General features: G+C 41.0%; 1 protein-coding gene across 1 annotated transcript in view; it reads left to right on the forward strand.

Annotated features, from left to right (window-relative positions):
- Positions 1-11,831, forward strand: part of KLHL29 (kelch like family member 29) — a 404,977-nt gene that overhangs the window by 159,107 nt on the left and 234,039 nt on the right. The gene's annotated exons all lie outside the window — the stretch shown is intronic.

Here is an 11,831-nt window from a genome sequence, read left to right on the forward strand (position 1 = left end):
TCTGATCATTGTTCTTGCACATCAGCAACAACTCAGGGGACAGCTGTTTTTGCAGGAAGACTGCTGCTTGGGAATTCTGGGCAGGATTTGCCTAATGAGTTCCATCATCAGAGAGCCAGTGTATTGGCTTCGACTTATGCAACAGATCACCAGAGCACTATGTTGAGTTTCTCCCTCTATCTGAATATAACTGAGTCAGCGAAGCATATCCTCCAGATCACATAACCCGAATTTTGTCATTTTTCAACTTCACACTTTATGCTCTACAATCTGCACTTTAAGCACATTGAGTATCTGGAGGAGAGGAGGGGAGAATAGCAGTTACATCTTATTTCAGTGTGTTCATGTTTGTGGCCACTAGACAGCCACCCACAGGTTAGAGGTATGAAATTGCAGGGAATAGTTTTATCCTGGGAGAAGAATAGCTTGTTCAGGTTATGTGGCTTTTGTAAAAATGATACTCCAATTTTTGTTGAGTAGTAGATCTGTAGGAGATCCAGATTTTAATTGGGTGTGTATTTCTACCTGCAACATCTGTTGGCTCATCCTGCCCTTAAGGCATGAGCTACTAGATCCCTTACTAAATCTGAAGAAATTTTATTACTTCTGAGTCATCAGGGTAGAGCACTGGTTTCTGTTCTTTATCAGAAGACTTGATTTTTCTATGGGCCCGTTAGAAGGTCTCAAACTTAGCTGGGAGAAGGACCTACACGTGAAAATACATTTTTCTAAGTGGAATGCAATATGGGCATCTAAGCCCTATAAAGAAACCTCCTCTTGCGGAAGGGAATGCTTCTGAAAAGTTCTACATAGTTAGTACAAAGAATGTGACTATTTGGAGAATGCAAAGGTAAATGTGGAAACAGAGATTTAAAGAAGTCAAATTGTGGTGGAGGGAAACTGTGGAGGGGGGGGAGTACTATATGATAAGTATATAATATCTGTTTTCAGTGTTTTGGGTTGTATCTTTTCAACCTCTTTTCTTTCTTTTTTGTTGTTGTTTTGTTTTTCTGTATTATTTAAACAAAAATAACTAAACTAAACTAAGCTAAAGAAAGGTTCTACATAGTTGGCACTGTGCTGCTGTGTTGCTTTCTCTCATATGACATCAAATAAGACAGGGGTCAGCAAACTTTTTCAGCAGGAGGCCGGTCCACTGTCCCTCAGACCTTGTGGGGGGGGGGGGCTGGACTATATATTGGGGGGGAATGAACAAATTCCTATGCCCCACAAATAATCCAGAGATGTATTGTAAATAAAAGCACACATTCTGTTCATGTGAAAACACCAGGCAAGCCCCACAAATAATCCAGAGATGCATTTTAAATAATAGGACACATTCTACTCATGTAAAAACACACTGATTCCCGGACCATCCGTGGGCCGGATTGAGAAGGCGATTGGGCCGGATCCGGACCCCGGACCTTAGTTTGCCTACCCATGAAATAAGTCATAGGATTGTTGGCATGGTTGTGGTAGCAGGGGTACATTTTCCCATTTATGGTGGCGATGCCCTCTGCCATCAAAATTTTGGATTCGTGTTTTCAAAGTAATATTTTTTTTAAATTAAATGTGACATGCAAGCCTCCCCACAACTTGCTCCTTTAATTCCGAGGGGTGATCAAACAGCGAGTTTCCAATCTAAGAACCTTTTTACGTGGGTAATCTCTCTGCAGTTAGATCTTCTTTGGCCCATAGATGGAAGTCACTGCACCATCCCCATCCCCCCCCCCTTCCCCACGGAAGCTGAAGCTTCCATGCACCTTTCAGAGGCCGGTTCAAGAACAGTGTTAACAGTAATCCAGGCTGTGTATGACCGGAAGATATGTGACAAGTGGCTAGATCTGTTTTTATCCAGAATGGGACATAACTGGCACACTAGGAGAAGCTGTAGAAAAGCACTGCTAGCCTTGGTTGCTTCACGAGCACCCAGGAGCAAGGCTGGATCCAGAAGAAATCTCAAGCTGTGGACCTGGTCTTTGATGGGGACTGCAACCCAAGTCTGATCAGGACGTTACCCCCCCTCCCAGTTTGGCTTTTTTAATTGACAGTCTGACATAAATTAGAAATTAGGAGTACGGGATCAAAATAGTAGATATTGCAAATTGCTGAATGTGAAATGTGTTGATTTCATGCATGGCGTGTTGATTTGGTGATGCTGCAGATGCGGTTAACCTGCCTAGCAGTTGATCTCGGTAGAAAATGACAAAGGGCATCTCTGGATGCACTTGGCAGATGCCTCTTGAACAATAACATCATTTTGCATTAATCTGCTGTGTGGCTGTCCTGAAAATTAGGGTACAAAGCAAAGTTATGCAATACATTTGACATTGTCCATTAGGACACCTACAGTTTGTTTACTAGATGGGATGGATTTGGCATGCGAAAAGGTTTTTTATGTAACTTTCCTGGAGTCCTTTTCCTCACTATTGTTCATTCATTATTGCATCTCTTCTCCATATGCTGAGGTTACTGGATGGGTTTTCTGCTAGTTTTGTTTTGTATGTATGGCTGCAAATATTATTCCGGTGATGCTCATTTCATTATTATTTATGGCCTGTCTGAGTAATGTTATTACTGTTGATTACTCACAATAGGTTATTTCATCAAACTGTTTTCAGAACGCTTGAGGGGTGGGGGAGAGAGAGGTGCCATTCCATAATTAATGCAGCCAGCGTGATTTGTAGTGTTGTGTGGTTGATGTCTTTGTTGTTTCCCTCCCTTCAATATACAGAAAGAAATAAACACTTGAATTCCTCTTGTTTAGTTTCTAATGGCTGCGCTGTCAAAAGAGTAACCTTTTCCCAAGCCTTTTCTTTTCAGGCTACAATTAATAAATTGTAAGGAGCAGGCTGATTTCACAGATTTTTAAAGCACATAATTCAAAGTGTGGGTTGTAGCCAACATTAGTCATATTCAAAGTAGGTTCATTGAAGAAGAAGAAGAAGAAGAAGAAGAAGAAGAAGAAGAAGAAGAGGAGGAGGAGGAGGAGGAGGAGGAGGAGTAGTTTGGATTTGATATCCCGCCTTTCACTCCCTTTAAGGAGTCTCAAAGCGACTAACAATCTCCTTTCCCTTCCTCCCCCACAACAAACACTCTGTGAGGTGAGTGGGGCTGAGAGACTTCAGAGAAGTGTGACTAGCCCAAGGTCACCCAGCAGCTGCATGTGGAGGAGCGGAGACGCGAACCCGGTTCACCAGATTACGAGTCTACCGCTCTTAACCACTACATGACACTGGCTCTCATTGAAACAAATGGACATGGCCGACTAATTTCAAGTCGGTCTATTTTGAGTCAAATGTAGTTGGCTACAACCTGTTGTGTTTTGCCACTGCATGTACTCAGCAGGGAGCTGCTACAAGGCAGACCTCTGTGCTCATGCAATACATTTAGCTATGAATCCTGAATTGCAGGGGTTTGGACTAGATGACCCTTAGGGTCCCTTCCTACAGTTCTGTGATTCTGTGTATGCACTGTTTCCCCCCCACCCCACAGACATGCTACAGGTTTAAGATGTGTAAGCATTTTAAAACATAGTATGTGACGAAAACAACTCTAAAGTCTTGTTCACACATGCATACAGATAACCAGGCAGCTGGTGATTGATAGCTGAATGTGTGCGCCAGACCGCTTGTTTGAGGTAGATAAGAAATAATATGGAAGTTTTTTCTTTGGTGTTTAATCTGCAGTGGTTGATTCACACACGCACACAAGTCACAGCCTGCTACATTCACCAATTGATATATTTGAATGTGTGTGCAAACCTGCCCTTAGATACAGATCCATCCCATGATACGCAGCCCAGATTCATCACTCCTTCATGCGCTGTGCTTAATGTCTGTTTATTTTTATCCTGGCTTCACTGCCTTCCCCCAAGATGTTTTTGTTTGGTTGGCCTTACTCTGAAATTTCTATTGGGTGACTTAATACCTGCCAAGACCAAGGTTTGGATTCCTTTATTTTTTCAGTCATCACTGATGAATCACTGAAAATCTGACAACAAAGTGGGAAGCTCATACCTTACATGGCCTTCGGCTTTCATGATTTATCCGCAACAGCAAGACGAAGAAACAAGAACTTTGAAGTCAGTATTTGACAAATCAAGGAGGACCTTTTGTTCAAACATTTCTTCTTCTGAGATGTGTTTTGATTTTAAGCCTTTAAACATTTTGTAAATGCTCTTGGAATCCTTATGAGTTAAAGAAAACAATGGATTTCAACCTTTCTGTAATGCTGCATTTTTTATGATACTCGTAAACATCTTAGTCTATGAGCCTTTCCTTATAAATCAAACACACCAAATTGGTTGGACAATTTCATCAGCGTAATTTTCTAGCCATAACTCTGCAAGCAAGTGAAGTTACAAGTAATTATTTTCATGTTGTCGTATTATTAAAACATAAAGGAGGGTACAACATAGTTTAATGAGAAAATATTTATGCACCCTTTTCACATCATAAAGGCATGCACATTTTAAGGGATTTGAGTGGGTATCTTATTTTGCGCTTTATTGTCAGCTATTATGTAATTTGGTTGGGTTCTAGAGATGACCTACTTATAAACAACAACAACATTGTGATCCACTCCCTTTCTTTCTAATAACCGTTAGCACAAGCCAGATTTCTTCTGGTACCATTATGCACAAAGTTACATGGCAAGAAGCTCACTCATTTCTTAAATTCCTACAATAATCTAGCTCTACTATGAGAAATTGTCTTGAACATCAGTGTTACTCCCTAAGTAAATAAAAGTGAAGTTCAAAAGTAAATATCCAGAAAAAAAGTTTCGAACTTGATGTTTAGTGCTATTTTAAGTTTTCATTTCAAGCAGGTATGAGAGAGTTGGATGGAAACTTTAGGGTTGACAGTTGAACTTGCATTTAAAACTAGCCGGTGCCACAGAGTTGTCATCCAAAGATGCATGTGAGCTAGGTGGAAACTTTAACATTATTATCCAGTTGAAGGAATGCAGGGAGGACCTTGGTTTAAGAGTCTGAGGGATAAAGTAAGTGTGCCTAGCTTATTCTCCAGGGCCATTGTTGAATAGGCTAACTGAGCTGGTGTAGCTTATCAATGTTTTTGAACTTTGTTTACAAGCAAAATGAGTTAATTTCTGTTTCCTTGAGTTTATACTTTAACTTCGTGTTTCATAGCTACAATGAGCTTTTATGTGCTTGTTCTGACACAGAGGAAGAAAAATGAAGTCTTTTTTTAGTCATGCAAGAAATATGTGCCACTAAATTTGCATGACTCCCAACTGTTTTCCTAAGATTACCTCTAGAGGTTAGTCCCAGCTCCTGGTTTCACTTCATTAGTCGCTCTTCGGGATGTCAACAGTATTTTTCAGACTGAGTACCCTGTCAGTGAATTGGGCCCTCTAACCCACTCACAAAAAAGATGCAGATTTGCAAAAGCTTTGTGTGTACTTTGTGTCATAAGCAAAGCTTGCCCTGTTTTTCAGGTGGAACAGAAGGCCCAAAAATAAATCAGTGGCCACACATGATTTATAGACAGACAGAATGTGAACAGATGAAGCTTTCCCCATAATTGGATTTCCATATCAGGAAATGCTTAACCCAGCTAGCATGGTCAGAAATCAGGGGTGATGGGACTTGTTGTCCAACAACACCTGGAAGGCCACACACTCTCAATCTCTGAACTGCACTATTAATTAAAAATAACAGAAGAAACCTAAGTGTGCAAAGAGAGGAAGAGGACAGACAACGGAAAACATGAGCACAGGGCTCATTTATATAGTGGTAAAGTTTAGTTTGGCATTGCATTTCAACTGACCCAATGTATGTGACTGTGTCTAAAATATATATTAGAATATATTTTTGACTTAAAATTATTGGAAGCTTCCAAGATCTTATTTTTCTCTTAAGTCTACCAAAGTTGTTGTGATGCTTTTTTTCTCAATTAGGGTGAAAAACACAGATGCAAGTAAATGCACATATTAAATCAAAAGCTAAAAATCTGTTAGGCTTGAGAGTTGATTTGAGAACACTGCTAAGCAATTCCAGGTGTGCTGGAATCAAGATTCAGAGTACTGCATTGCAAGGTGAAGTAAATAATGTTTGACATAAATTTAGTTAAATATTTATTCATATTCCATATGTGGCCATGCCTATTTTTTGTTATAGCCTGTTTCTCTTTCTGCTTAGAAATAAAATGACAAGTGAGAGACTCCAGGAATATCGAGGAATAAACAGTATGCTTGTTGGAACCACTCCAGACAACTGAATGATCAGGTTACTTTTTAGGAGCCAGCTGGACATCACACAGTTGATATGGTCTAATGCTGATAGGACATGTACTGCATGTTTTTCAGTGCTTCTCATGATATGCTGTAGAGACAATGTGCTGCCCACTTTATATTGGCAGCATGGCAAGTGGTCAGGAATTATGAGAACAGTAATTTAGTGACATCTGAAGGGCATAATGTTGTCTATGTCTGCTTCTTTGCCATCAAAAGCATGGGGGCGGGGAGGGAAGAAGAAGATGATTTTGGATTTGATATCCCACTTTATCACTACCCGAAGGAGTCTCAAAGCAGCTAACATTCTCCTTTCCCTTCCTCCCCCACAACAAACACTCTGTGAGGTGAATGGGGCTGAGAGACTTCGGAGAAGTGTGACTAGCCCAAGGTCACCCAGCAGCTGCATGTGTAGGAGCGGAGATGTGAACCCGGTTCACCAGATTACGAGTCTACTGCTCTTAACCACTACACCACACTGGCTCACACTGGAAGGAGGAAACAGTGCTTGTATTATATGGCTGATTGTAGGGCCGGCCTGCTCATGAGGCAAGGCGACTTGCCTCAGGCAGCAGGATCCACGGGCAGCAGAATCCAATGCAGATCTTTTTCCGTTTTTGTTTTCCCCTTGTTCCTGATGTAGATCTTCACTCCCCCCTTCTTCTCTGGTAGGCAAGGAGCACCATTTTGTGGCATGCCTCAGGTGCCAAAATGTATTGGGGTGGCACTGGCTGGTGGAGATGAGTGACAGCGAACTGCATCCCTGCCATGGGCACAAATAGCCACACATGTGCCAGTATGAACTAGTCAGGAAAAAACTGCGCTAAGCAGGCCTTCATCTCTTCAAGACCAAGTGGTCTTTGAGTCATTTAATATCAGCCTCAGTTTTATAGAATATCACCAAACCTGACAGCTTCTCTTCTGTTCTCCTCCAGTGACTTTGTACTTGTCGTTTAAAGACTGCTTTTATTAAGTAGATTTTCCCCATGTATTTTCTCAGCTATATAAATTAAGCTTCTTGAACTGATATCTATAGCTTCTGCTCCATAATCCCCAAAGCGGCTTTGTTCTTTTCTGAATCTTATTTTCGGGTACAGTTTTCATGTGGAGTCGCCCTCTTCAGGATGGAATCTTAAGCTAAAATAAGACGAGAAGAGAAATAGTGAGGTATTTAGTATATCGTGGCCTTAAGAGTCATTCATGATATAGCTTCTGTCATTTCGATACAGGCCACTGTTCTCATACAAATTAAACATTGACAGAATACACAGCCATTGTACCATCCTTGTTTAGTACTGAATACAGTGGTACCTTGGGTTAAGTACTTAATTCGTTCTGGAGGTCCGTTCTTAACCAGAAACTGTTCTTAACCTGAAGCACCACTTTAGCTAATGGGGCCTCCTGCTGCCACTGCGCAGCCGCTGCACGATTTCTGTTCTCATCCTGAAGCAAAGTTCTTAACCCGAGGTAATATTTCTGGGTTAACGGAGTCTGTAACCTGAAGCGTATGTAACCCGAGGTACCACTGTATTGTTTTCAGAATTTCACTGGTGTGGCTGGGTTCACCCGTGTGAAACACCAACTTTAAACTAGCTGCCTGTTCACTTCTGGACCTTGTGTGGCTTATTACCAAAATCCTTGACAGGAGAGTCTGAGATCTTTCTCAGTGGTGGTGCCTCAGTTATGGAATGCCCTTCTCAAGGTGATTGCTCTGGCACCAACACGGCTATAATTTGGGTGCAGCACAGTAAGTTTTATTTACTCATGCATTTTAATGAATTTACACGTGGTTATGGGTTGCTGTTGTTGCTGTTTTTTGATTGAAGGCATCCTTGTGGGGCAGGCTTCCAGGAGGGCAGCACTTTCTTGTTTTGCCTCAAGCGGTGAAACAGGACCCACCACCCCTGCTTCCAGTAGTATTGTGTCTTATTTTGTAGTAGTGTCAGTTTTACTATGCATCTACTTGCCATTAACAGAGTTCACTTGGCCAGTTTCTGAACTTCTTCAATCCCATTATGGGGATCACTTGCCCTACACACCTGATTTCTCTTCCTGCAATGCAGACACTTTCTAAGTGTTTGCAAGCATTAATTTCTAGAGTGGTGCAGAAAGCTTAAAAGGGTAGTGATGGCTGCGTGAGAATCAAACATTCCTGGTTTTACAGAAATGGCAGATCTTCTACAGAAGAGCAAAACGAGATAAGACTATGGCCACAGTTTTGGAGCATTTTGCTATAATAGGAATGGAATGAGATACATGTGGATGTCAGCCTCCCACCACCCTTATTCCTTTTCTAGCAACTTACTTAATTCATTGTGGGCAAGTTTGTGTTTTGATTAAGGATTGCATGTTGGAGCAGGCAGTGTAAATACTTCGGGAGGAATAGGTGGCCCAAATCTTAAATAGCAGGACCTCAAGCACATATTTATGTGTTTCATACATACTCTCTTGAGCTTGTATTCTGCCCATTTTGATTTGTTTCCAGCTTGACTCCTTCCTTTCTCCCATCAGTTGTTGCTGTAGTAATGCTAATATGTAATATTACAGATTTATTTCTTTTTAAACAGCACTACTTTATTGCTCTCCAGTGAATATATGCTTCAACCCTGTAGGATCTGTTCTATATCTAATATAACTGAAAACTTGGTAGAAGCCAATGCTCCTGAACTGATACCAAAAATAATTCTTGAAAGCGAAATGGAAAAGGAGTAAGTTAATGAAGAGAGAGTGAAGGCATTATTGATCATGATTGGATTCAGAAGCAGCAGCTATTAGATTCAGTAAAAGAACTGAAATTTAATGATGAATGTGAATGAAAGGTTAGAGTCAGTGTGCATAAAAATAACTTAACAGGGATTTTGTTTTGTCCTCCTTTGGTTCTTCTCCCATTTATATAGTTTTCTTCTTTGAAGTAGTGCATAATTCAAGACAAAGAAGATTAAAGGAAGCACACTAGTTACACCAGTGTAGTAATGTGCAATCTTTTCATGTTTCCTTGTGGGGGAAGGCCCATTAAATTCAATATGGCATTGCTTCTGTGTAATCTCACCTTGGATTGGGCAGTGTTAGAGATGAATATGAAGAGTAATATGTCAGTCAGTTGTAATATGTAATATGTGGACTTTCCACCTGATAAAAAATATTCTCTGAACTGTGGCACTAGTTCTTAGATACAGTGGAACCTCGTGTTATGTACTGTCCTCCTTGCGAATGCTTCGGGTTACGAGCTCCACTAACCCGGAAGTAGATGCCCCTAGTTGTGACCTTTGCCCCGGGATGCGAGTGGAAGTCACATGCTGGCAGTGCGGCAGCAGTGGGAGGCACCATTAACGAAAGCCCGCCTCGTGTTACGAGCGGTTTTGGCTTAAGAATGGACCCCTGGAACGAATTAAGTTCGTTACTGGAGGTACCACTGTATAGTTTGTAGCCAGTGACCAGAAAGAGTTCAAGGAGAGCAATAGCCAAAAGTTAGTGGTCTCTCAGCAGAACTAATGCAGGGACATAGTATGAGCCCCTGCTGGATCAGGCCAAAGGTCTATCTAGTCAATTCTCACAGTAGCCAACCAGATAAGAAGGACCTGTGCACAACTCACTTGTGGTTCCCAGCGACCAGTATTGGGAGGTTTCCTGCCTCAGACAGTGGAACGTAGGTGGAACATCATGGCTCATAACTATCGATAACCACATCCTCCATGAATTTTTCCAGTCTTCTTTGAAAGATATCCAAGTTGGTGGTCATCGCTACAAACTGTGGGAGTTGTTGTGTAGATACATAAAATATATATGCTCAGACTCGCGCTCTCTCTTTTAAAAAAACACACCTTTACTTTAATACAGTGGGATCTCAGGTTGCGAACGTGATCTGTGCAGGAGGCACGTTTGCAACCCGCAGTACCATGTCTGCGTAAGCGTGGGTTGTGATTCGGTGCTTCTGCGCATGCACAAAGCGTAATTTACTGTTTTTGCACATGCGCGAGCGCCGAAACCCAGAAGTAACCTGTTCCGGTACTTCTGGGTTCGGCACGGTGCACAATCCGAAAGCGCGTAACCTGAAGCATCTGTAACCTGAGGTACCACTGTAAACATATAACTGAGAAGACTATATTTACAATCTCGTGCTTATTCCCTTTGTTTCTTTTAGAGAGCTCCTGCACAGATTTCTCCCTATTAACATATAGGGATCTTCCTCTTGTCTATTTCACTTCAGACAGCTCACACTAGCCACACACTGTCCTCAGCAGTATCCTAAGAAGTCTCTCTCAGCAGCCATTCTCCCTCTTACACACAGAGAGATAACAGAAAACAGTTAAAAGTGACAGTTACTAGAATAACAGTCACAACAGAATGTAAAGCCTCCCTCATGTGACTCATGGTCAGCCAATCACATGAGAGCTATTGCCAAAGGGGGGGGGGGACCATTCTAAAAATACACAGCGATTCAACATAATTAAACATTCCCATTTCAGGAAATCAAGCCATTATCCTTAACAGGAATGGGTTCCATAGTTTAAATCTGCTGTGTGAAGAAGTACAGTACTTTCTTTTGAATCTTCCAGCATTCAACATTATTGGATGGCCCCGGATTATTGTGTTATGAGATGGTAAAATTTCTCCCTATCCATTCCTCTACATCATGCATGCATTTTATGCAACTCCACATTTTATGTTGTCATCCCTCAGTTGCCCTTTTTTCTAAACTAAAAAGTCCCAAATGTTGTAACCTTTCTTCATAGGGGCGTTGTTCAAACCCCTTGATAATTTTGGTTGCCCTTTTTCTGAACTATTTCGTCCCATCTCTTCCTCTGTTATGTAGCCTGATGGAATCATTGCTGCCATACAGCATCCTGTCCCTCTGCTATAGCTTAGTGGAATATTGTTAAATTGTTTGCTAATTTTACATTAAACATAACTATCTCATTTAATGCTAATCTTATACAGTATTTCCCGATTTCTCTTTTTAATTCCATCTGGATTTTTATCAGACCTTTAAAATGATGAATGCCAGTAGCCAAAAGTTTTTTCTTTATCTTCTCTAATACCCTCTAATAATATACATCTGGTCCTAGAGATTTGTTACTTTTAAGTCTCACTAGATTGTTTTCTTTCTGCTTCACTGGTCCTTGAAATCCACAGGAATACTGGTTAAAACACTGGCATGCTTTTGAATAAAAGGTATTTGGAATACATTCCAGTTAGGTTTTTAGCTTTCTGGGTTTCCTGATGTTTTTTCTTCTCTTCTTACTGCAAGAATAGTTTTTGTGGTTTGGGTTCCCTTGTAATTCTCCATTAGGAACTGGTAAAATAGCAAACATGAGGAGCCAGATATGGACTTAATACCATTTTCCAGCTAAGAATCACGACAAATTACCATATTTTTCTGTCTATAAGACACCCCCATGTATAAGACACCCCCTATTTGGGGGGACTCTGATTTAAGAAAACGGGGGGAGATCTATCTGTGTATAAGATGCCCCCAAATTTTGTACATTATTTTTAGGGGGGGAAACCTTATACATGGAAAAATACGGCAATTAAAACCATGAGCCATATGGTTTTAATTCTCTGTGTGTGTGCTA

The sequence above is a fragment of the Podarcis pityusensis genome, assembly GCF_964106645.2.
Source record: "Podarcis pityusensis genome assembly, chromosome: 3".
In the NCBI taxonomy this organism is placed as follows: Eukaryota; Metazoa; Chordata; class Lepidosauria; order Squamata; family Lacertidae; genus Podarcis; species Podarcis pityusensis.